A 27,876-nucleotide genomic window follows, 5' to 3' on the forward strand; every position below is an offset into this window, starting at 1 on the left:
GGACAGCGAGACACAAAAAGACAGACATTGCAGGGGAAAGGAAGGAGACGGACGGACAGACAGACAGACACTTTAGGGGACATGAGGAGACACAGAGACAGGGAGGCAGACAGGAGGACAGCTGAGAGCTGTCACTGATGGAATGAGAAGCATGTCCACAAATGCTGCTGCTACCCCGTAACACACACATACACACACACACGCACACACACACACACGCACCCACACCCACCACCTGCCAACATGCATGCCATGACAGGAAACTCACCAGTATGGGTGTCAGACTGACCAACTGAACAGTAATACATCTCCAAAAGACAACAAAGGTTTAAAGTTTCGCTGTGTCTTAAGGTGCTATTTTATGTAGCTAAACTTTCATTATTTCAATTTTGCTACATTAATGTTAAATGGTAAATTTTTCATGGTCTTAGCTTCACAAATGCTGCTTTTCTCAATTATATGATTACAAATTGTAAACTTTAGCTGTTGGTGTGGCTATGCAGTTGAGAAATAACTTTTCCAATGCACAGGTCAAATTCTTACAATACTTTTGCCTCTCATAGCTTGTGATGCACATTTGTCATTGTCTTTGATATTTTATATAAAGCTGCAACAATAAATAGATTAACTGATTAGTTGCCAACTCTTAAATTAATCACCAACTACTTTAATAATTGATTCATTGTTTTGGGCATTTTTTAAGAAGAAAATTTTCAAATTCTATGATTCCAACTTCTCAACTGTGAATATTTTCCAGTTTCTTTCGTCCTCTATGATAATAAACTGACTATCTTTGGTTTGTGTACTGTTGGCTGGGACAAAATATCATTTTTCACCATTTTCTGACATTTTATAGATGAAACAACTAATCGTGAAAATAACTGACAGATTAATTGATAATGAAAGCAATCATTAGTGCATCCCTGATTTTATATTGGTTCATCAAAAGAACAGTCAAGGGGTTAATAGTGAATTTGTCGGTTGGACTAATCAGCGATCCTAGGCAAGCCAAGTAAGGTTAATTACATTCAAATTAAATCAAACTGAAAATTGCACTTTGATTATGAAAAACTCCAATATTGCAATATTTTTTTTCAATTCTGTCAATAATAATAAAAGGGCAGCTTTGAACTCGGAACTGTCACATGATGGTAACTAGGTTGAGGTTGTTATATTGCTTTTCATCCACTGGATGGCAGGAAGCAATTTAGGAAGCTCAGCCCAGAGCATCAAACCAGCAACAAATATTATGACAGACTGGGCCTGCGGGTTGATTTTCTTTTCTGGTTAATAGAGTGAAACCAATGAGAGCAGTAATATGCCCTTATATTCTGCTGCATTCAAGGGAAACTGGGAATTTGCCTGTTTCTAAACCCCAGGCCAGAAAGCCATGAAAGATCATGACTAATGACACAACACTTGGTGTGGGTGGACTTCCTTTCCCCCCAGGTCCGTTGAACTTTCTCTAAGTTTTTGTCCTTGGCATTTAACTGAAAATAGTGTCAGTAAAGTTTATTTAGTATAGCACCTTTCACAGAGCAGAGAAAATTATTAAAAATAAGACCATAAAAAGGAGTAAGCAATAAAATATAAGCAACAGAAAGCCCTTTAAAACACACAGAATTACAAACACTAGACAGCACGAGACAAGACCACAGATCGTATGTCTATAGGAAGAGCGTTCCACAGTGGTGGAGCCACAACTTCAAAGTTGCAGTCACTTTTTGTTTTTAGTTGAGGGCGAGGGACAACCAGTAAGTCCTGGTCAGAAGACCTAAGCGACCTACTGGTGAGTTGTCCTGCTGGGCCTGGCCAACAGCCTTGCAGCAGCTTTCTGGACCATTTGTAGATGGTCCAGGGATGAGTTCCTGAGGCAGGTGAATTGCAGAAGTCTTGTCAGGATGATACAAAAGTGTGAATAACCATTTCTAGCTCAGGTTGTGATACAACAGACCCGAGTTTGACAATGTTTCTTAAATGAAAGAAACATATACAGGTTAAATGATTTGATATGTTGATCGAAGTGATCAAATATAACACCAAGATTTGTAAGATTAGCTGAAGAAAGGGACCCAGTACACTGAGCAACATAGGAAGCAATGATAAGGACCTCAGTGTTATCTGCATTTAGCTGTAAAAAACAGAACAAAAAAAACAAAAAAAACCCCACTGCCCTTCTGACTTAGGAATCTGGTCCTTCTGCTGGTCATAAGAATCATCTTTTCCTTGTTTACAGTGCTTACCAATGTGTCACTTGTTCTTTATTAGGGTTAAACTTGAGCTCACAAGATTCAAAGATTACAGGACATTGACATTTTATAATGTGGTTAGTGTGTAGTAAGTCACACAGCAATTATTTGAATAAAATAAACACAAACCTGAATGAATCAACTATCCTCTCCACTAGATGGCAGTACAAGACTGAGAAACCACATCACAATGCACATGGCTTGATGACATTATGGCCCACACTGGCTGGATGTGTAAATATGGTTGTGTGTCTGTGTGTGTGTCTGCGTGTTTTAGTCTGTTTGCCTATTCTTCTGCCTGTCTGGCACTCTAGGTATGCTTCTCTCTGCCAGTTTGTATATTAGGGTTTCTCTCTCTCTGCCTTTCTGTCCGTCTCACTGTTCTCACCTGTCTCGCCTTGTTTTTCTGCCTGTCTCTCCGTCTCTGTTCCTGTTCAGGAGAAACACACAGATGTTTTTTTTCTCCTCTTTCCTAGCTTATACATGTTTAAGAATTGGGGCTCTGCACTTTGAATGGAATGTGAAAGAGCACTTTGAGATGAGTAATGAAAGCCACTTGTCAGTGTCTTACAGACAACTGATATCTCAATTTAATTCTCTCCATTTATACAAACCCACTGTGGCCTACAATTGTTAGCCAAAGTTCATCCGTATGTCTAAGATATTGTGAAGGTAATCCAGTGCATAAAGGTGTTGTCAATCAAGAACTTTTAAAAACATCAATTTCTTCACAGTAAATGTCAGCCCCTTTGAAATGGCAGATATCTCTAAGAATGAAAATTCATTTCCTTGTTGATGAAAAGGTTATCCAGTTGAAGAGGGAAGTTTTCTTGGCAACAAACCAGTGACAACAGCTTGGATATTCAGCAATTATGTGTTTTGATTTAGTGGAGGGACAGTTTTCAGATTTATGTGTGTGTGTTTACCTGACACATTTTAAATCCAACTTGCAAAAAAACAGACATAATTTAATATGTGACTGGAGGCTTATTGAATTAGAGAATCAGACACAGCCGGTCGGTTGGGGAGAAGTTGAAAAGTTAGTGTTATTGTATCACAAGGGATTAATTTACTTTTGCTGTGAGAGGAAGTTGTCAGGCTAGTGAACTCATGTACATTCTGTGAGGGTCAGAGCAAAGCTGTTCTATGCAGAGTTAAAGAAAACCTACTTTTAGATGTTTTATTTGGATGTATAAACTACACAAAGAGTGGTCCTGAGATGAACTGCTTTGATTTAAAAGCCCCACTCCAGCCAGAGTTACTTCCTGTTAATGTTCTTTCTCAAACAGAGAATGGGAGTGTGGTTAATAGTCCAGATTGCCATTCTAGCACGCTGGCAATGTGTCAGAATGGTAGTGATATTATAGCCTAAACTGTTCACTTACTACAACATTAGCTATATAGACTATAGGTGAAATCAGACGATGGCTTCTTTATTGATGGATCATTGCTTATTTTACAATAAATGTCCGTAAACTTTCCTCCTCAGTGGCCAGGCCGGGTTCTACAAGGGTACAAAAGCATGCAGTGAACCCTCAGTTTAATATTTTGCACCCTCAGTTAACATTTGAATAATAAATGCCAAGTCCAGCGTGGTAGGTCTTCAGGTGCACGGACTATGTGGACGTCTCCATGCGCACCTGCTGTTTTGGTTCAAGTATGTGCAGCAGCGCAACATATGAAAGGGCTGAGTGAAGGTGAGCATAGATCAGCAGGTGTGGTGATTATTAAATACTCTCTCAGCCAGTCACATCACTGCTCGCATAGCTCTGAGACAGCTCTGCCAAATTAATCACAGTTAAATGTGGTTACATTATACATAAATAACACAATTCTCCCTAATCAATACTTCAGTGTCCACTTTTTTGCAGATGATACAATTTTATATACCCCAGGCTCCACCCCAGCCTAGACCCTGACTCGTCTTCAGTCTGCCCTTGATGATTTCCAATTATCACTCCTTAATCACAGACTAGATTTAAATGCTGAAAAAGACCAAGTACATAGTATTCTCCACCTCCACCAGTGACTATCCTGCGATTAAAACTTTAAATGGCACCCATATTACTTTTGCTGAGTCATACAGATACTTAGGACATTGGCTTGACAGCAGACTATTATTCAAGATTCAGTGTTTCCCCTATAATTGTACAGGCCTGGCAGGCTGCAAGGTCAACGAGAACCCCCGCGAGGCCAGAAAAAAATATTTAATTCCTAAAATAACACCAATAACATCCATTCTTTTGGAAATCTGTAGTGTTTTGGAGCTTCATATTCAACATTTGACTCAAAAATTAAGAATCAAACTAGGCCTCTTGTATAGAATTAAAGGATGGCTGTCTTCTCCCAGCTGTAAAACTATTGTGCAGTCAAACTTCATGTCTGTCCTTGACTATGGAGATATTCTGTTTTCAGTGTTTCCCCTAGGTTGACTGCTTTGGGTGGGGGGGCAGTTGAGCAAAAAGATTCAGCAGCCAGGCATGTCTCTTTTCTCTGTTTAAGAGCAGCTGAGACTGACACTAACATGACAATAGCTGGTTCACCTTAAAGTCAGTCCACCTTAAGTGAGCCTGATAAGGTTAGGCTAACTCATTGTTGCTAACTTCAGGGCTAACCCCCTTTACTTTTCCAGCAGTTGGGAAAACAACAGACAAGAGTTTTCTTGGTCTTGAGAAGCTGCAGCATTTATTAACTGAGTCACTATAGCCTATACTGTGACAACTTACTGCTAATCTTTTCCTCTGCTCTGCTCACATTCAGAGCCACTTTTCTGCCACTTGCTCAGCCACGCATATTCATTCTGCAGCGGTGGTGCACAGCTGCAGAGTGAATATAGGGGAAACAATGGTATTGTTATGTTGCCCATCAACATTTCAGCAGTTAAACTCAGTGCATTACGCTTTATCAAAAACCATCTCATGTCATTCTTCTATAAAGCTCTACTGTTGAAGCTTCCGAACTACCTCACATCTCTTCTCTCATTTAAATCTAGTAACTAGAGTACACGATCCAGTAACGACTTAACCTTAGATATCCCTCAGGTACGCATTAATGTTGGCAGGACTGGTTTCATGTACCACACACCTTTTTAAATGGAGTGAATTGCAAACTTTCCTCACACTTGAGTCTTAAATTCCCCTTGAACATTTTAAAACCTTATTATCTGATGTTTTTATGATTCTTATAACTGTTTTTATTAATTCCTTCTTTATTGTGTAGTTGTGTTGTTTCTGTCTGCTGATTGTGTTCTTGTCTTATGAATGTTTTTCTCATTTCTCTCTTGGAAAAGAGATCTTAATCTCAATGAGACTGCCCGACTAAATAAAGATGAAATAATCATTCGGCACACCAACTGGGTGATAGCCTCGGATCGGCGCACATCACACTTTCTCCCCCTGATTGTCAGTGACATGATCTTTGGCTGCGACTGCTAGCCATCCTTTGACATGGCAGCTGGATGCTTCTTCTTAATGTGGTCCAGCATAGTGCTAGTACCTTATTGGCCTGAATATAAGGCCCCCCCCCCATGTTTTGGAAAAATAATGTTTGAACTTTTTGAATCTTACTTACATCATAGTATAGTTACATACTCACACTCTCCTTCCAGGCTCTTGGAAGCGGCCAAAAATTATTTTCTCCAGCTGTTAATATTTATATGACTGTCTGTTTGTCTCTTTGAGCTCCTTATCATCTGTCACAGTGGTATTTGGCGGCTCGACATATTCCGTTTCTGCAGTAGAGATGTTGGAAGACGATTTGGACTCTTGTTTCTTTTCTTTTGGACTTTTATTCCCTTGTGGCAGAAAAACATGTTACACGACCCTTCAGAATCTCCTGCAGGTTACACTGGACTAACGAAACACTGTTAGGGCTGACTGACTCTAACATACTCACTGTAAATAGACTTTAAGACACTCGCTAGCCTAGCAACATTAAGGCTACACACAAACCATAATGCAACACTCCATGTAGGAGTTGGTTTTACACAGCTACTTTATCCATTAAAAAAAGAATCTCTGATGTTGTGAACATGTGATTATCTAGCCATTAGCGGAGTGTATGTGCAAATTCACCTATAGACCGACATGCATAACCAGTCAAAAATATTCTCTGACTGTTGACATCCATAACTGAAATGAATTATTTATATTTTAAGAATTAATCCGTTTATTGCAGCACGTCTGCAGCAAGTATTAATTTGAAACACAGGCACCTGTTAATGTATCAGTAGCCTATGTGATGCTCACAAAAACAAAGGGATTTTATGAGGATGACCTATGACTGCAGCGTTCTATATATACGTTGTTATATATTTTATACGTCATCGTTCCGTTTTAGCAAACAGCTTTTTGAACTTTGCGCACAAAATGAAGTTATTTGTCAAAAAATATTGGTTAACATTGTGGCTAATCAACATCGCCAGGAAATGACTATGAAATATGACAAAAAATATGCCAAAATATGCTGGAGGGGGGTTTTAATGGTCATACAACAAGGAAAAGGAGGGTTTACTCTGTCAAAAGCTACTTTTTATAGTTTGGTTGTTTTTGATACGGTCTGTCTTTTTATTTGAGTGTATAAATTCTTTGTTCTTTGAGTTTGTAAATCTATACACTATATAGTGCCTTTAAAAATCCCACAATGTAATGAAAAAAGTCCAGATCTTCACAGAGTAGACTGGCAATATGAGCCTTTGCTAGTCTGAACTGACTTTTATCCTTTAGAAATACAGCTAACTGTCAAGAAAAGGAACAAAGTAATTTTTTTTTTTTTTACTTTTACTGGGGCTGCACATAATTCTTGTTTGAATGTTATACGATACAGTCACACAGTTTTGCAATATGTAAAGTCATAACGCCAGAATATGCCTTGAGGTTTGTGACAACTTAGTTACTTAACTGAACTTACTTACTTGGGTTTTCCAAATTGCTCTTATTATCTTGGTCTGTATGTTTTGGCTATAGTGCAAATACAAAAACTGGCCTTAGGTACTGTGTTTCCCCTAAAGCTATAATTCAGGCCAATTTTAGGGCTGGATGTTGTCCAAGGACTAATTTAAAACCCCCGATTCCTAATTTGTTTGTTGTTTTGGGGGAATATAACACAGAGATACATATATTTGTTAAATGTACCGTTTTCTCAAGAGGTGTTGATGTTCCCACAGCTGTTGAATAAACCCAGACTGGAGCACTGGCCTCGAGGTTTGTGTAATATTTCACCCTTGCAAGATGCTCTGAGATAAACTCTGAATGCTTAGATGATTAGAAGGAGCAGAAATCTCCAGCTGGCTGAAAGATGTCTGGTGAAGAGCTCACATTCCAGTGGTTGGAATCTGAAAAGACCAGACGGAAATATGTTCAACATATGTTGAATGAACATTGTCACAGTTTGAGGCACTTGATGATAAATTAAAGTGATGTAGATTGGTCATATATGTCTGGAATCGATAATCCTATGAATATGGAAAGTTAATAACAGACAGGGAAAGTAGGAAGAGAGAGGAAGAAAGGGACAGGCGCCAGATAGATCCTAAACCAGAACAAGCCTTCAGGCCGAGTGTAGCCAGAGACTTTCAGAATTAAATCTATTTCAAGGAGTTTTGTAAAAGGTCTTTGTTGTGAGACATCATCAGGAGAATTGAAAGTGTCCTTACCAAGCACAAAAAATCAATTTCCTCCTGTTATAGTCTTTAAAGTAAATGCGGCTTTGTGTAACAAATGATTTTGTGTAATATCAGCGCTGCCCCAAGAGGATAGTTATTTGTAAAGAAAGGAAAATATGTGGATGTCTTTATTACTATTGAATGTTCAAAGTATAGTACAATAGAGAACAAAGATTTAAGCTATGGTTGGACACAGAGCAGCATCTATGAAGCCAGGAGAAATCTGAGAGCGAACAATGTCTTGCTGAAGGACACTTCAGCAGAGTGGACTTATGCTGAGAGCAGGAGGAAATTGTGCGTGGCAGGGAGTGAAATGAGCAGAGAAAGACTACTGATCAACTGGAGACCGCTGTCATCAAAAGCAGTCAGCATGCTGTAGTGTCTTCGAGCAAAATTTTGAGTTTCTGTCTTTCCAAAAATACTATTCTGCTGTTTCTGACCTCTCACTTCTCTGTGTTGGAAGACAGCGTCACTGAATTATGACTACAACATTCACAGTTCACTAGAATTGATGTTTTCACATCAGATATATACCTGGTTAAAATTAAATATTCGAACTGTAATGACCTGTTCAAATACAAAACTTACAGTCTATCAGTGCAACAGACCATTTGAGGTAGTTTGCTTTGTGACCGAGCAGAGGGCGTCCTTAAAATTCACTCTCAACTTGACCTATTGCACGCTCTTTGACCTGCCAGTAAACTAAGCTAACAGATAAAAATGGAGAAGGACAGTAGCAAGCAAAGCCATGCTGATCAAATAACACCAAAGCATCTGAGAAGCAGTGTGTGGAAGTATTTTGGGGGCGACACCACAGATGGCAAAATTACCAACAAAGATCAGGCTGTTTGCCAACTCTGTAAGAAGCAGCTGACTCACTCTACAACGGCAACAAATCTGTGGACTCGGCAGCTAGTTTACCACACAAGAGAGGCAGTGGAGGCATCAAACGAGCGGGAGCAACGTCAACTCTACAACTTTGTCTGACACAGTGCTTCGTCAAGACCCATAGTGCAGCTGTATGACACCACACAGGAAAATATAAAGACCATACTGAACATTAAGACACTCTCTCTGACCGCTGACGGATGTTTATCGCTGGTCGTAAATAGTTATGACAGTCACAGCGAATTGCCTGTCTCTGACACATTATGTTATATGGGTTGATTTTGAATTAATTTGAACAAATTACTTGTTAGTTGGAATTCATTCAAAATTGACTGCCTACTATCTGGCATGGAAGTACTCCTGTATTAACATTTGTATTTATTCTTTGGCATTAATGCTTACAAATGTGTCTGAACTGCTTCCATAGGTTTCCTTTCTTGATTTATTGGATAAGGCACATACAAAACCACATGTTCTTAGCTGTGAATTGTCCTGGGATACTCGTGTCATCCCTTCAATCACAAAATACATCATTTTAAAAAAGATGCAACTAGCTTGGCTTAAATATGGAAAACAACTAGAACCTCTGCATGTTAATACAGTGGACACTAGAGAATCTACTGCTTTTTCATGTCTTTGTTCATTCCTTCATTTTCTTTATTTTGTTAATGTGTTGTTGTGATTATGATGATGTGGACAGCTTTGGTGTTCATACACACATGCTACAGGAAAGTAGTGTCCATTGCTAACAGATCTGTAAACACAAGACCAATGTCTTCCCTGGGTGTTGCTTCAGTGTGACATGTGGTATCACAAACTTTCCAGTCATTCTTGGTTCAAGAAACATGTATTGTTTTGCATTTTTGCAGATACAAATGATTTATCCCTCTGTCAGACTTGGGTTTATATAGTGTATATCTTTATTTCTAGCCTCATAGCTGAGGTCCATCCAAATGCAGCATTGTTGAAGTGGTTGGTTCCATTATGAACTAGACACACAAATTCAGCTTTTGCATAGATTGTCCCTCACTCCGTACACTGTAGTAGATGTTATTTGTTTGTATTCCAGGTGAGACAGTGAACAAAGTGGCCTTTGTCAGACACGTGTTCAGTAACTCAACTCTGACTCCACAGCATGGAGAACTGACGGTGGCACAGTTTGAAAGTAGAAGGAGACAGAAGGAAGAGACAGACAGGAAGAAGGATTTCATTTATTTTAGTTTGAGGGCATCCCTCCTCCCCCCCCATCCTCCTTCTCCTCCCCCTTGGTGAGTTCTCTGGTGATAATTCTCTGAAGTAGCAAAAGTTTGACCTTTTTATGGAAGAGAATTCAAAACACAAATGTCCCTTTGGACAGGCTCCAGGTGAGAGACGATTATTTAGTCCCCAAATGATAAGAGTCCTAGTATATTTTAATTAGCCTGGTTTCTGGGTTGAGATACTATATTTACTCACATTAAGTCCTTTTAATATGAAGAGCACTGATGTGTTTTTAATTTACCTACATTTAAGTTTGGGTCCCTGATGGACAAGAGGTAATGACACTAGCTCCCAGGAAGCACAGCAACAGTTTGGTAATAACAAAATGAAGTTTTTGTTTTGTTTGGCCCTTATGTGGAAAAAAAAAAAAGAAGTTTGGACTGCGTTGCATTTTGAAGTTTGATTTGTTTTGGATCAAATTGTCTATTTGAAAGGAAGCAGGGCATATAAATAAAAGTCAGATAAACTAACAAAGTGTTAATTGGATGATTTTTGTCAACTGAATTAGTTCAGACAGTTTCTTTTCTTTTACTGGACTTTCCAAGCATTGGTAATTGCTGGCTAAGATGTCAGCATCCACCCCCAGTACCCATAAAACTTTTATTTGGTTCCATGCTGTATCTGTTTCAGATTACGTACTACATCCAAGTTCACTTGAAAGAGGATGGAAATTTTACATTTTCTTGTGAAGTAAAGGAATAAGTACTCCAGAGTTTGAATAGACTGCAGATATATAGCGGGTGTAAAACTGTCCTGTCTGTGCCGGAGTCCCACAGTGCGAAAAAATAAATTTATTCAGTTTGATTCCCTACATGACAAGTGCATTAAGAATTTTAATGTGTCTGGTATCGAGACAAAGAGACTGCATTTACTCAGTTTGGAAGCAATATACTATAAGCATATAAACATTTCATAAGTTCATCAAAAGCTGTTTGTCAGACACTTTAGTTCACTTGCTTCTTTACCTTCATCTCTGCTGTTCATTTTAATTCAAAGGAACAAAAATATCAAAAATGCCAGTGAGCATAAAGTTGGCATATTCATTATTCAGTTTAACTGATGTTAAAATGTGTTTATGTTGGCAAAACAAAAAAAAAGATGGTCCGCCTGTGTTCAGACGGCATTGTGACTGCTCCGTGAAGACTTGTTTATTGTTTTTGTTGGATTTGACTCAATTTACCAGTTTTCCAGCTTTTTGTGTTTTGATTGGATGTGTCCAACAGGGATCCTGTGAAGTGCAAGACGTGCTTGAGAGAGCCTGAGCCCACTGTCCGTACTGTCATGGTGTGAGTGGAGCAGGTGGACCCAAACGCAGAAGACGGCAGGCAGGCAGGATCGGATGCAGAAATTATTTATTGAATAACTCGAAAGACACAGCAGACACTGAAAACAGGAACCAGGAACACTGACCAGATACGCAGACAACTCGACAAAAACTGAACTTAGAATGGGACATAAATACACAGAGTCTGATCACAAACTGAACACAGTTGAGTGAAACAAGACACAGGTGAAACACATGACACAATCAACAAAGGTGGGAAAACACAGGAAGTAAAGGTAACAAAACACAAGGAGAAAACATTTCAAAATAAAACAGCACAAGGGCAGACTGGGAGCTGATAGACTGGGGAAGACACTAGGAGCAGGGCAGGGCTAACAAGGGTGATGCAGGGTAGGTGAGACGAGGAGCACATGAACACAGGAGGAGTGAAGGAACACACAGAGAAAACAATATCCCAGAACACATAACACGATCCAACCGAAAATGCAGGAAAGTCCCCCAAAGTCAAATAACATAAACAAGCTCAACCAAATGACCAGGCAACATAAGTGTAACACATAAAACCCAAAATAACAGAAACACAAAGAGTCCAAACACAACAAAAAGTCCTAGCAGGATATGACACATACCCCCAGTGCCTTACTTGGTGGTGTCCAGTCCTTGAAGAGCAGGATGGATCATCTTAGAGCAAGCATTGGACTCCACTGGGACATCATGCTGCCCACTCTGCCTTCACTGGAAGTTTACTTTGGTTGTCATCTCAGCTGTACACATACCACCGCAGGCAGATCCCGACGCAGCATTGTCACGGCTGAATCATGTTCTGCCTGGACGCTGCTCTCATAGTGACTGGGGATTTTGGCAAAGCAAAGATGTTCTGCTGAACTATAAGTACATTACACATCCCACCAGAGGGCAGACTCTGGACCATTGTTATTCTCTATTCAAGAAGTGTACAATACTAATTCTCTCCACCATTTGGCAAGTCGGATCACGCCGCCATCTTCTTCATACTGACACATAAACAAAGGATGGTACAGGAAGCTGTGGTGATGAGAGTGGTCAGGTGTTAGACTGCCGTGTCACACTACACTACAGGATACGCTGAGTGACGTTGACCAGGAAAACATCAGTGAGTCTGTGGAAGTAGTGACAAGCTCCAACAACAACGTCCAGGTTCACGGATCCATTTGCGCCGCTTAAGGTGGGCGTGCTGCTGCTTCCTACAGACCGATACGTGTGGTCAAAGTGGCTCCTCTAATTCTAATTATTATGATTGCACGCTAACCTTTTGGCACATCCCCTAAGGCATGCCACCCCCGCGTTTCACTGCACATACAGGGTAATATAAGCATATGATAAATAAATCTTTGAATCTTGGGTTTTCTCTTTCATACACATAAACATACAGATATTCACACTCACACACGCCACATCTATTCCATTAGGTACGCAGACCACAACGCGGCTTTCACTCCCATAAACTCTCACACTGGGGGTCGGCGTGTGACCTGTCTATAATGGGGTCGTGACCTCTCCAGCCACTGTGGAGAACTCATCACTGGGGTCTGAACTAAGTACATGTGACACCTGGTATTTTCTCTCTCTCTCTCTCTCTCACACACACACACACACTCACACAAATTATCTTTACGCTTTATAATTTGCAGTAATCACTCATACGGATGCACACACAAATTCCTGCATATGACACATGGACAAACACATCAAACACATTCATGGATATTAAAAATGAATGTGTGTGATCCTACATGTGCACACACACACACACACATACAGGGTATATATATAGTCCATATATGAGCAGTCCTCTGGGGACAAGGTGTGTGTGTGTGTGTGTGTGTGATTGTGATTATCAGTGTTGCCTGATGCGTATGATTGGATAGAGAAGGCCAAATCAATCTTTACCCTCCTCTAAGAGAAGATCATACAACTGGAAATAGGCAACGCTTTTCAGCAGACATCTTACTGTAGCTGCTCCTGGGAAGCTACTTACTCAAACTGTAAATAGATCAATAGATTAGTTTTTGGGGATGGATCTGGAAGCTGCCTTATCCAATCACTACACAAAACTGATGAGGGTGACTTTGTTGGTGGTTTTGAACTAACTTAAAATCACATGAACCCCTAAAAAATGGCAAACATATCAGAAAACAGTCCACTATAAGGGAGGTTAAGCACTGTTAACTCATTTGGAGTTGAAATCCATAGTATTACTTTTATAAATATTGTTTATTATATCTATCTCTTTAGTGGATTAATAATAATACATTTATTGGTGTGTTCACCACAATGAGATACTGAGAAACTCCATTATTGTCTTTTATTATTATTTTGATAAATTGTCTGGTAGTTTGTGTCAGTAAAATTTTGTTAAATGTCCGCAAACAAAACACCAAGTTGTGATGACCCAAATATTTTGGGTTTGATTGGAAATACGTCAGCTTTCAAAAATGTCAAAGTGTATTTGAATTAAATTAATTGTTATTTAGATTATTCATTTTATATATAAGTTAGAAGATGTGTCTTAAAATGTTTCTTAGTTTAGTTTTCCTTGTTAAAGGTGACAGTTTCAGTGACGTCAGACTTCAGATTCAGGATACATCTGAGAATATCTTTCACCCTCGTCTGTTTGTCTGCGGTGGAGGTGTCTTCCAAAGCAAAGAGTTCAACTGCAGACTTTTCAGACAGTATGAAAAGCAAAAAAAATCAACTCAAAAGTCAAATTATGCTGTTGTGTTTATATTTTCCATGTCATCTCACGCTTTCACATCTTTCAATTTCCCTTATTTCACTTGATCTAGCACTCAAAGCACAGATGAAAGTTTCTCTGGGGGGGGTGAACATGGCTTTTCTTCTCTATAATGTTTCCATATTTCTGTTTGACACCTTTCTGCTCACCTCCTCTGTCCTCCTCTGTCTTCTTTGGTCTCACTCTTTGTACTATGTGTACATACATCTCTATTACTGGACTTTGTCTGTGTACCGCTCTCTCCAGCATCTCCTTTGACAGCATGTTAATGATTGACTATATAAGGACAGACTGATTTTGTTTGTGTGTTTGTTTTCATTGTCTGGAGGCACTAATAAACTAAAGCTACGTCTGCTTTCACACCAACAGAAGCAAACATGGACTTTACGGGTGCATGTCCCTGTAATTAAAGCAGCTCTTAGCTGCAGTAACTTTTTGTTCTTAAGGAGCAAGTTACTTGCTTTGTGGTGACTTCTCGTTTCAGTAACTTAACGCACATGTCGCCTTCATGAATTAGTGGCAGGATGTGTGGTGTCCTCAGAATATTATATGGTACCGCTGTGCGTTCTGAAGACCGCAACTGCGATGTAAATGTCAGGCAGCGGTGAACATGGTGGTATAGTAACATTTTCTTTAAGTGGGGGTATGTTGTCGATGTGAGAGGGACGGGTCACACACACACTGACACACACTGACACACACACACACTCAGAGGCTATAGGTAAAGGAGGGCAGAAAGAGAGATTGAGAGGGCACTAAAGGAAGATCAGTTATCGAAAGCCGCACTGATTTTCTTTCCGAAATTAGTGCAGAATTTGCATCAGCCACATCTCTGACTCTGGTATCAGTTTCCTGATAAGTATCGGTTAATCTTTACACCTTTACTTCTACTTCAGAATATATAGAAAAGCGCTTATCTGTCTGCTTCCACCCCTGATAAAAGGGGACAGATGTGACAGAGAAACAAAAGGTGGCAGACAGGGAGTAGCTGCAGAAAGATTTGCCAAAGACTGGAAGAGAGAAAGAGAGAGTGTGAGTGAGAGACACACACACAGAGAGAGAGAGAGAGCTGAGAAGAGAGAAGAAAGAAGAAAGTTGTTGTAAAAATCCTCTTGATGTTTGATATGGATGTGTTGTGATGTTTCACATTGTAAAACCTCATCTAGACACAACATCTCCCCGGGGCTTCACATGTCTGGTCTTCTCTGTCGGGTCTGTTGATCTATTTCTGTTCATCCGCCTGTCTTCTTGTCTGTCTGCTTATTGTGTTTGGAAGGTGAAATTTACAAAGTCAGAAATCTCAGCATGTGGCCAAAATGTTAACTGATTTATGAGCGTTGATCAATAACCTCATCAAACCGTTGTCATTTTTTTTGCCACAGTGCGGTAAAAATGAATCGTGGGTAAAGCTCTGTCGGCACGTCATTGATTTACTACCAAACTGTGTATAGATCAATATTTTATTATATCATATAAAAAACCTACCTGTTTAGACTATATCTTCTGTCTTCTGGGGTTAGTAAGCAAACAGTGATAAAGTATGTTATGTATTTGTAAAACCAAACTATACAGAGTCAAAAACCATGTCTTTTTTAAAATTTCTTTTAATTTCTTGATTGAAGAATACAGATTTGACAGACATAATTGAGATCCAGCATCATGATCATATTCCTTAACATACCGTTACTCTAGAGAAATTTAAATATTACAGAGAAATATCAGCATTATTCTGATACGCCTCCGTTTTTATTTATTTTTCAGTATCTTGAACGATGTTAACAGTCAAACTCCTTATACAGCACAGAAACTCTCCCTGTCAACAGGTCAACGATAAAACAAGACAAGACGGAAACGAAGACAGAGAGAGAAGAAAAATAATAGAGATAAATTGGAGAAGCTTTGGTCTGGGGGTAAAACCTTTAGTAAGTCGTGAATAAATCAGATCTCTTAATGTAATGTGGCTCAGATCTGATCACAGGGTTCAAAATAAAACTCCTTTTGATGTCTGTGGCAGTCTGGGCCTAGCTGGGTGCCTGCCAACAAATCGTCATCCTGTATCTTTCCTGAGACTACTGGAGGCCGATGTAGGCCAACCGCCGCGATGTTCGCCCCTCAGTCAGTCTCATGGCCGACACAGGCCAACTGTAGGACACATGTCAGTTTAACGAAAACATGCCTCATATTCTGTAAACAGCTGGAAGCTGTAGGGCTAAATACTGCATAACCTTGAGGAGTTTGATGCCAGTGTTATGTATGTCTTCACCCCCGCAGAGAGCATAATTTAACTGATTCCCCCGGAGCACATTAGCATTGCGCGGAGGGTCACTTCGTTTGACCCGAGCCGTCAGACTAGCAGCGTGTGGCAAAGAACCAGAGGAAAAAAAAAACTCTCAGAGCGAAGACAACAAACGGCAGACAAGAGTGATCTTTTCATCTTAGTACAGAAAACAGAACGAGCAAGGGCGCGAACAGAGATAGAGAGAGAGAGAGAGAAAAACAGACTGAAAAGCACAGGAAGGAAAAAAGACAAGGAGATAGACAAGCATAAGATAAGCAAGGAAACAAACAACAGATCCTCTCAAGTCTTCTAAGAAAAGAAAAAAAGATCAAGGTGCGAAGGAGTGAAGAAAGAAAAAAAATGAGGCAAAGAGAGGCAGATGAGTACTGACAACAACAGAGTGAGTGATTAAAAAAAAAAAACGACAATCGGACAGAGGCAGAAACTCGGGCATGAAGACAGCAAACAGACAAAATTCATCTTAGCTTCAAAGGAGAACACAAGAGTGGAGAGACAAGTGAGAAAAAAAAAGGAAAAAGCAGTGATGGAAAACTAGAAACTGCATGAAACAGAAGCAATAAAACAACAGAGTCGTCGTCTCATCTGTGATTCACTCTGTAGGCAGCAGAGGAGGAGCAAAAAGCAAAGACAGCAGACAAAGCAGGGAGAAGAGGAAGACAGAGAAAGATGGAAAAAAATGAGAAAAGAAGGAGAAAAATGGAGCATAATGAGCACAGAGTGGAGAATTCAGACAAATGTTCCGAGTACTCGATAAAAATCTGGATTATTTTCTGTGTGCTTGTCACACTGGCTTTGTGGAGGCTCTTCAACTGGCAAAACAAATCTAGCTTACCCAGAAAACGATGGTCAGTCCGAGCATGATCATATTTATTTCTAAATTCCTAAAAAAAACCCTGCCCTTTTGTGCAAGAAGGATTTCATCAGAAAGCAACCGTATTTGATTTGTTTGAGGCTGCGTCTAGCTGTCATTTCTTCTGCTGCTGGGAAGTAAGCAATCAAGCCCCAATTACGGTTACAACAGACTTACCACGAGTCAAACCTTGTAGTGTGACTTACTGTAATGCTCGGTCCATCTGTTGCCGTCGAATGATGTCCCAGAAGTAATAGCGTTCGCCTCCTCAGGCTCACTGAAGCAATCCCCAGAAAATCCCCTTTTTTTTGTCATGGAGTGTTTGGAAAATACCTCCCAGTAGCTATGAGGGGACACCCTGCTGTATCATGAGAAATGAAATCAAAAATCGTCTTCTGAAGTCAGACTTCAAAGGCTAAATTACATCAATGCGACCGTACCGTATTATTATATTGTCACGTATAGTCACCGAAAGCGAGGAGGATCATCAGAAAAAAAAAAAAAAAAAGTGTGAGGCGTGTTTCTTTTCCGTCCCGTATGATGCCTTTAAACTCTACGCTATCAGGCCGGATTTTAGAGGATCAGCGGAAAAAAAAAAACGGGAACATGATGCTGTTCTAGCACAACACAGGTGGAGCAGATGGAAAATCACTTCCAATGTGATTATCCAAAGCCAGCATAGAAAGGGGATGAGGTTCAACTCTCTAAATTTTCCAGCAAAGGTGTTCAGAAAAAAAAAAAAACGAGGCTATAGTACAATCAGTGCATTTACACAAAATCGAGTTACTGTGTCACCATAACAACAGCAACGTCAACTGAGGCTTTTAAGCAATTGTGAAAAACTTACTTGTTACTGTTACTGATACTCCACTTTGTACATTGGATCAGATATTCTACTACAACCTACATGATATGACCTTTGTTTTAGCAGAAATCAACCTTAACCGCCTGAAGACATAGGAACAATGTGTTGATTCTTCAAAGTCAGGGTTTTTTTTTCTTCCTTGAATGATCTCGCGTGCAAAGGATTTGATGTTGTCAAATGATGTCAGGGCGTTAATAGGCTTCAACCTTCCAAGGCTGAGTAAAACTGTCTGAATGGCATTTAGCTTCTCAGGGACTGTCAGCATAGAGATTAAGAAGGAATAAACACGTTTGCTTAAAGCCTCTTATAAAGGTGGAATGACTACGTGTACGAAACAAGTGTCTCATTAGGGTGGAGAAAATATGAGCTACGGAGAAACATCTTTTAAAGGTAGGATAAGTCTGCACAAGTAAGGCTGGTTTAAAGTTTGCATAAAACTAGGAATGTGGCACTTTTGACATTTGTAAAGTAACTAATTATTCTGCAGTGAAAGCCTCTGTCCAAATATTTTATTATTTCAGCGGTGAGTAAACACATTAAGCGATGTGATAAGTGATAGATTATGGACATACGCTTGTTTACAACTTCTCATACCTCATTATCTGCCAGGAGCTGTACATACAAATTTCAGCTGTTTAAAATCATTACTGTTTTTGAAAAAATCCTCTACTCCTCTACCGTTGCTGTCAAATTAAATTTGACCATGACTGACATCCCTTCATTTAAAACTTTATAATGATCCTGTTCTTGCATTTTATGAGGAAACAACAGGCTCAAAAATACATTGCGACATAGTTTAAAGCAAATCTGTTGGGTGAAAGTTTTGTGAATTCCTCTCAGGAGGGGCGACACTGAAGCAGACATGTTTAGATTAAAACTTTAGTGCCAGGGCTGCATCTCTTCTTGTCTGTTCTGTTATCTCTCTTTTTTTTTCTTCCTCATCTCATTTCATCTTTTGCTCTCTACCATCTTTTCGCTATGTTTCTCCCTTCTCTTTTCCCGCTCACACTCTCTGTTTGCATACCTTTCTCTCTTTCTCCCGTCCTCCCTCTGTCTGTGCTCTAATCTAGCTGTCAGTCATCTTGTCATGGTGCTTCCAAAGCCTCATTTCCTGGGCAGGAATCCATTAACAGAGGGCTGCTCTGCTATTACCTGCTGAATTACCAGGCTGTCCCTGACAATTAGTTGGGAGACAGGGGACACTGGGCTGCGGTGGACATGACCATCCTGACAACTGGCACCCAGCCAGAGACTCACACACAGAGGGCCTAGAAATACAGGGTTTCCCCACAAACGTGGACTAATTATCCTTTTCCCCCAAGAATTATTAGGGAAGTTTGACATCTTTATAATGACATGTGACTTCTGTTAACTGCATGATTACTACATAGCATATCAGTATTTCCAAAAACAATTATTTTATTTCAACCTATGACTGGATCTCTGATCAGATATGGGTGACCACCAGGGTAAGCTTTCATCCACATGAAGTTATTTTCAGTGGCAGTATTATCTGTATTTTGTAAGACTAGCATTGACAATTAATCATTTATAACATTAAAATGATTATGAGTTTGCTGATGCAGTTCTCCAAAATATTTAAGAAATTATGGATGGGGAAATAAAATCAATACTGCTGTCTCTGCTGAAATGTTTTTCCTGAAGTTTATAGAGCCTCACCTTGTGAAGCATATTAAATTATTATGTAGCAGTCATAGTAAAACTGGCAAACCGTGGACTTAACTAGTAATACTAGTTTTAAAAGGCATGCCTGAATTGGTGATATATGCCATAACTTTTCACATGATGGCCTTTAATTGATAATGTTTAATAACCCAAGAACCCTGCCTTTGTTTTTCAGGCTTTACAACATCTGTAAAATCAGTCTTTTCCATAGCAGGGTTGTCATTTTATTTGAAATCAGATTGTAATCTCATTACATCTGTTACTCCCTCACTCTTGATTTTTTTTTTATTCTATCCCAATCTTGTTCTGCCAACATTGCCCGTAACCTTTGATATCAATTCTCTCAGAGCTATGTGTTGATGGCTTGTTTTCTCTGGTGTGAGGTGAGATATTTTTATAAGCCCTTCAGGTTTTCTTTTATGTCACCTGCACAAATTAGTTTCTCATCTTGTTTTTTTCCTCGTTGTTTTTGCCACTATATATCTTTTTTTTTATAATTCTTTGTCTATGTGTTGTGTTTGTGCAAATCAACAGCTGAGGTATCTTAAAATTATGCTTCGGGGAACCATTTTACTAAAGTGCTCATGGTTACTGAACCAACACTTATGAAACAGGGTTGTCAATGTCCCTGAAAAGACTATTTGAAAGGATGGATCATTTCCAGCACAGCTGTAACCTTAGTTGGGGACACTGCATTCAGACAGATTTCTGTGTTTTATCCAAAGAAGCAAGTGTAGTATTAAATTGCTTTACAGTACCCCTAAGTTGTTAGTTCTAATTTTCGTACAAAACATGAAACATTTAAAAACTGAGAGACTGTACAGATCCAGTAATTTCACGTTCTTTGTCTTTTGTAGAGTCACCTTGATATCATAGTACAAGTGGAAATATGTTTTGCATGCCTCGAGTCCTGTCCTTTACATAAGTTTATCCTTTTGGATGTGTGGAGAAAAGCATCTGCTAGCATTTGTAGGCCTGGGATGATGTGCTTATCCCCCAATTCGATACTATCATGATAGTAGGGGTGAGCCCGAATACAAATACATTATTCGGCAAAGCACAAATAGTGGGTTTTGTACTAATTTTCTTTAATTTTCTAAAATCAAAAGTGTCAACAAAAACAGGATTTTTAAGCCTCTTTCCACTTTTATTCGAATACAAATAATTTTGCTGCCTCAACAAATACAAATACTGGGATCTCTGCACATCCCTAATCACGATACTTGGGTGCGGATTTGATTCAGAAAAGGGGGCACTAATGGATATGGAAACAGAACTGGCAAAATAAAGATAAATGATCCGCAGCCTTTTTATTTTTAAACGTTAACTGCATTAATGAATGAATGAATTAATGTGAAAGCATCATACAGTCTCCTGCCTGTAAGAGAATAACAAACTGAGGGGGGGAGGTGGAGCGCTCCGCTGTGTTGTTATCAACGTCATGTCTCCAGCAGCGGAGAGCGGCCTCTCTGCTGCACCTTTAGCTCCGGGGAAAGACATCGCTGTCCAACATGCTGAGCGGGTGCAAGGTTTTTGAGGTGAAACAGACTGAACAACAGATTATTTTTCTTTGCCTCAGAGTTAGTTTAGGTTAAGGTTTAAGTGCTGCAGTGTGTGTGTGTGTGTGTGTTGGTCCGCCGGTCTCGTTTGTTACAGCTAATCGCTAATGTTAGTCTCTGGGTGACGGCGTAGAAAGTTCACAATATACTTCACGTTCATCTCGCAAAGGTAATTGTTTAGTCATTAAATCAAGACATGCTGCATTTTTTTTGAAGATGAATTACAATATAGCTCTTGAGTGTCCGGGTGCTGCACTGCAGTCGAGTTCTGCCTTTTTTTGTTCCGTCAATGTCACATGCTAGAACTTTCAACAAAGGTGGCGGCCAGTAAAACAAAGGATGCCCGTCTTTGAGTTAGATAGGCAGGGATAATACTGACATGACAGACAGGCATCCATATATAACTTTAAATTCAGATTCATAATACACATCTAGACTTAAGAAAATGAAAATAGTCTGCAGAGTTTCTACTGTCAGAAGCACATGATTGCATTGACTTATTGAAGAAGATGTTGTTTTGCAGTGTTGCCGTCCTTTAATATCTGATTAACATTCTAACCCAGCCTTGTTCTGTCAACATGTGACTGTTTGAAGCCGGATCAGACAAAGAGAACAGGCTGGACAACAGACCTTTGATCTGACTGCCCCGTGTGCGTGCATGAGTATGTGTGTGTAAAACTGAGAGTATGTGTGTGTGTGTGTGTGTGTGTTTGTGTGTATATGCATGTCCTCTGCTCTGGCTATTCCACATTAAAGAGATGCACTTGAGAGAGAAAAAGGACAGGTAGAAACTGGCCTTTTGATCCTAACCTTGGATGATGAGAGAGAGAGAGAAAGTGTATGTGTGTGTGTGTGTGTGTGTGTGTGTGTGGGCTACCGTGTGAAGAGATCATTGAACGTGGAGCCTCAAGTGTTGAGCATCAAGTGGCAGAAGTGCATATGAGGAAATAAAACAAGCTAGACTATACCTTTAGTGAGAGATAGAGTATAATATGTAATCAGAGAAATGAATAATTAAATTGCACTTAAAGACACACTCATTAATTTGCAGGGAATTCTGTGTTTTCGGCCAGTCGGCCTCTGAACTGCAGTATATTGAATTACATATAAGCAGTGATAAAGAACACTGTGCCCTCTTTGGCACCATGCAATCCTGGCTCAAGGTAAATTGATATCATGAATAGATAATGAATGAAGGTGATAAATTCCAAGTTGCACTTAATGGAGACAGAATATAAGCTGAAGTTTGACCTGCTTCACCAGCAGTTGAATATCTCACTGAAAAGGTAAGTTATGTGTCTACTTTTTTCCAGCCGGACTAGAGATTCAAACCAGCGACCTTGCGTCACAAGCTTTCTTCGGTGAGTATTTTAGAGCAGAGAGGGAAGTCTCTTTTTGTCTTTCAGAGGCGCTGAATAGAGACAAGTAAAAGCCAAAAATGGACGGCTCTAGAGTGCTAGAGCGGAGGTGATTTTCACCCAGCCATGTCCAATTGGCACTCGCAGTCAGTCGGAATCCATTCCCTTAACATCAGCTTCAAAATATGTCATAATGCAGCGTATATACACATACTGACTCCATTTCACTGGATACACTGTCGGTATGTCGGTATGTGTGTGTGTGTGTGTGTGTTGGTGAATGGGGACACCATTTGTACTGGTTTTGTTGTCAGCGAGGGAAATAAGCATTTTCATCATGTTGTTGTCCCATTCCGTTTTAAAATGATATCAGTTCTATTGCATTCAATCCCCAGACATCAGAGAGATTGATGGTACAAACATTCCATCCCGTCTCTCCCGAATCCAAATTACACTTCAGGTAAAGCAAAGGCAATGGGGTCAGCTTGTAATCTGCTAAAGCATAATCACTCTCATGCATAATAGAACGGTCCTGCTGTGTAATAATAATGCAGACATGGAGATAGCTAGTTGCCTGGGCAATCAGTTATTTGCTACAGACATTTCCATTTGACGTTTCAGGCATTTAGCTGATGCTTTTATCCGGAGCTACTTCAGTAAGGACACAAGCCACGAACAAATGGAATAAACTTACTTTTTTTAAGCCAACACAGAGCCTCCTAACCTTACTTTTTTTTTTTTTTTTTGCATTCCTTGCAGCTGTGCGACTGTCCGATCAATACAGTCAATGGTGGCAAGAGATTTCCCTAGTCGAGCTGATCCGGGCATATTTAAATGGATCGGTATCAGCTGCAATAAGGTCGCTCAAAGGCTGATCCTCTCTTAACCGTACTTTTTTTGTCCACCTTAACCGCTTAGTGTGGCAGCACTGCTCTTCTTTACAGCGTATTAAGTCCAAGTAGTGCATGATTGTGGAAAATTATTTGGGCGCACTAGAAAGAATGACTCTGAATTCTGACGTCCAGGTTGTCAAAACACACGGATTTGCTAAACTCCAACTGCAACTCTCTTGCTCGTTAGCAACGAGCAATGTACAAGGCATTCAGGCAGCACGGACCATTGCTTAAAATGACAAACATCATTAATGGTCATTCTGCAAGTAAATTAATGACAGGCCAAACTTTAACTTAGCTGTTGTCAGGTTTGTATTCTCTTTGCAAGCCAGTGTCTGTAGCCAGCCAAAGATTTTTGTGAGGCAAGAAGCAGCACAACAACAATTTCAACAGAATGATAATCAACTTAATAGTTTTGACAGGACCTTCAGTATTTGGATTAAGTAGTTTATAAAATATAAGGTGTGCCAAAGACAGAAGGCTACGCCTGTCAGATACATAATTAATAAACACTGCATATGCTCTGCTGCTATGTAAATGTAGGTATTGGATCATACTTTGCATCAGCAGATACCCGATATTAAAGGATGCTGGTCTGGGCCAAAAACAATACATCAGCACATCCCTTATCGCAAATGAACCTATCAGTCAGCCCTGTGGGCGTTTGACTGTTTAATAAAAAGTGACAGTTCAGGATGAGTGACAACTTTTAAGAGATAATACTTGTATTCGCCAGCAATACAAACAAAAAGGAAGCAAAAAGAGAAAGAAAGATGACAGAAATGCATTCACTGCTTCTGAAAAGGAGTTTTTCATTATTTTCAAGAACAGAAAGTGAAAAGTACATTTTTTCCCCTTGTTGCACGTTGCTTAAAGTCTCTCTGAGTAGTAGCTCCAGTTACTGCACAGATGCAAAAAGAAACAACCTAAGTTATATAATGATAAAGTAAGTGAAGCCCATACTTGTGGTTAAAATGTGATGAACAGCAGCGCTTCATTTAAAGGTAAAGTCAGCAGTCGGTTGTCAGAGTTAGCTTGTCTGCTCTGGTTAGCTTGACTTTTAGCTCATCCTTCTTCTCCTCAAAGTGTTTTTCAATGCGTTAAGTCACCGTAGCTCTTGATGGCATAACGTACTTGGGTTCAAGGTACCTAACTAGCTCTTTCAATCCCTTGTACTTTACCACACTGATTGACAGCATATTGGTCTCAATCATTCAGCACATATCACACTTTGGTGAACTGTAGAGAGAGGCCATGGCCAGTTCACATAGAAAGTGTTTTCTCATGGTACGGATACGCTTCCGTTTTATTAAATGCATCACTCCACACTGAATCTGAGACCCCCCACGTTTTTTTCACATTCAAAGTCTGTTTCTGTCATGTTTAGTGAGTAATCTGAGCAGGCAGCTGTTTAAATCACACAAATGTCCTGCTGTATATGTGTTTTCAGCTTATTAACCATATCACTGAATAAATAAATACAAACACTGTCGATTTCTTCCCGTGGAGCTGACAACTGTGAACTATTTTGGTTCAGCCTGGTGACGACAATCTCTCTCCAGAATGACTGACTCTACCTTTAACTACAGGCCAAACATGTGGAGGAAGAGCGTCTGGAACTTAATTCTGCTCATCTCTCTATAGTTTGAGCTTCTCTCAGATGTTAGCAGTCTGTGTGTGTGTGTGTGTGTGTGTGTGTGTGTGTGTGTGTGTCTCCTTCAGTGATGTGCACAGATCCTTCTGTGTTTGTGTGTTTAGGTCTGTTTGTTTATCAGTATAGACAGATCTCAGACAGACACACTTTCCTGTGTTTTGGTCAGCTACTTTGCTTGTCAATCAGTTTTGTTTGTGTATGTGAGCATATGCCTGTGTGTTTGTGTTTGTGTGTGTGTGTGTGTGTGTGTGTGTGTGTATGTAATGCCAAACAGTGGTACGCTTTCGCTCAGAGCCATTTCAGTCTGATAATTGCAACCCTCAAACTCAGACTGATTTCCACTTGTCTACCCTGAATTTCAATATAGCTGCTCTTTAATGTCAAGGTCCTCCATACTGTATGACTAAGTGAAAGAGAGGGAGAGAAGGGCAAAAAGAGAGTCGATTTAAAACTTAAGAGACCATCATCTTGATTGTGTGTCTGTCCTCCGTGACTCGCTTTCTGTCTGGTCAGAACAGACAGGAAGTTTAGTTTTTTTCAAAGCTTGTTGATTTGAAGCAGAAGGTTAGTTCAGTCATTTTTGAAGTTTAGTTCTCACCACACACACATCTCACAGGCATGACACGTTCAAGTAAATCTAACAAATACACCAACCAGTTAGAGATCTCCTCTAGACATACATACATGTATTTTATACATGTATACAAAAAAGTACTCTGCAGTGAATAACAATTTGTGTCTGATATGTTTTTTCCACAAAAAAAACTTTAATTAAAGTCTCTAAAATACTCATTCTCCCTTATTGAGTCCAGAATATATAATTATTCAAATATTTTCCCACATCACACTCATGTAAGTTACATAATGGACCATGTTTGGCTCCAAACTACTGTTTGTTACAAATCATGCTTGTAGGTAGGCACCTTAAACTCAGATTTAAGGAAAGCTTAGAGGAACTTTCCACTTTGAGCAGATGAATGTGAAAACATCCTTGTAAGTTAAAACTCTGCACATACATCATTCTGCACTGTGTATGTATGTATTTGAAGCTTGCTGTGGGTGGAAGTCATGATATTAATTTGAAAAAGGGAAGCATTATTTTATTAAATGTATGAGATATGTCAGCCCATCAAACCACACCATGGTTTGTTCAGGAATTTAAGAGTACATACAAGAGCAATGCCATTCCTTTAGTGATATATTTCTTCATAGCAATGGACATGACATGGTCTCCTCAGTGGTGAGCCACTCTGATTCTTGATCAGTCTGTCCTTCTGTTATTCACTTTCCCAGTCTCCTGAGTCACTCAACTAATCCATCTCTTTCTGGTTATTCTCTTGTTTCTCTGTCTGCACATCTTTCCTTCTGACTTTCAACCATATAGTTGTACTCTTTCCCTCCCCAGCTGATACCCATTTTCCAGTCCAGTCATTTAGTTTCCAGGCAGTCCAGTTCCCCTGGACTTCAGCAGTCAGGTCCCTTGTAGTTCAGTATCCCTGTTCCTCTGTCAGAGCCTGTCCCTGTTTCTGTTTCATTGCCAGTCAGCTTCTCTGCCAGACTCTCTTTTCCTCAGTCTGCTAGATAGGGTTGTATACTGAACTTGGTACTTTTAGGGATACGACTGAATTATGCCGGTATTACTGAGTACTGATTCATGTAAGATTAATCGGTGGCAAAATTTGGTACCTTGTTGGACTGAGAGTGAGCGCGGCCCCAAGATAAGTTTTAAAAACAGGTTTACCGACCGAAGCGTCTCACACAGAGGCTCCGACACTGGCACCAACCCACGGATTCAAAGAAACCAGCCTGCACGGCGGCTAGCAGCTAGTTAAGTTGTGAAAGCAAAGAGGGTGTTTTGAATACACCCCCGTTTTCACAGGTAATTTGTTAGTCTGTCCCTCCCGCTGCAGGAAATAATGGATTAATCCTGGAAGGCTATTGATGTAGCACTTAGCAGTTAGCTCCTTATGAAAGTGCACTGCGATTATTTGACCCATGAGAATTTGGTCGTACAAGAGCATATTGACCAAATAATCAACCAGGAGACTACAGCCCTACGATATAGTGCTTTCTCTTCCAGAGAGGCTAGAATGGTTATTCAGGGTCTGGAGTGTAGCATTAAGGCACTAGAAGACTAGCTGATAATAGCAGAATTGATCAGATTTGCGTAGACAGTTGGAAATGGCAAAAAGTGCACTTGTAAGGTCCAGGTTTTTTATGTTGGCGGAAATGGATGCAACCACCTCTTTCTTTTTTGGGTTGGAAAAGAAACAGGGGGAAGACAAACAAATGCATAGTGTAGGTCTAGCTGATGGGCGGATATCATCTGTGGTATTTGAAATGCAGGAGGGGACTAATAATTTCTTAAAAAGATCTTTATGCTGCTGATGTGTTTGACACTGAATGTGTTGAAGTGTTACTTAAGGATATCCCTTAGCTTTCTATGGAGCAAAGGATTGAGCTGGACTCTCCTCATACCTTCCAATAACTGACTACGGCAGCCTTCTCAAATGGCTTCTGGTTGCATATCAGGGGTTGACGGTCTGCCTGTGGACTTTTACAAAAAATTCTGGACAATAATTGGCCCGTACTGGT

General features: G+C 39.9%; 1 long non-coding RNA gene across 1 annotated transcript; it reads left to right on the top strand.

Moving 5' to 3' along the window:
* The first annotated feature begins 13,090 nt into the window (after window positions 1-13,090).
* Window positions 13,091-26,313, top strand: LOC122996527. Its single transcript, XR_006407017.1, has 3 exons — window positions 13,091-13,102; window positions 13,936-13,945; window positions 26,228-26,313. It is a non-coding gene; the product is annotated as an uncharacterized LOC122996527 (long non-coding RNA).
* The last annotated feature ends 1,563 nt before the right edge of the window (window positions 26,314-27,876 follow it).

Source organism: Thunnus albacares, chromosome 14 (genome assembly GCF_914725855.1).
Source record: "Thunnus albacares chromosome 14, fThuAlb1.1, whole genome shotgun sequence".
Lineage (NCBI taxonomy): Eukaryota > Metazoa > Chordata > Actinopteri > Scombriformes > Scombridae > Thunnus > Thunnus albacares.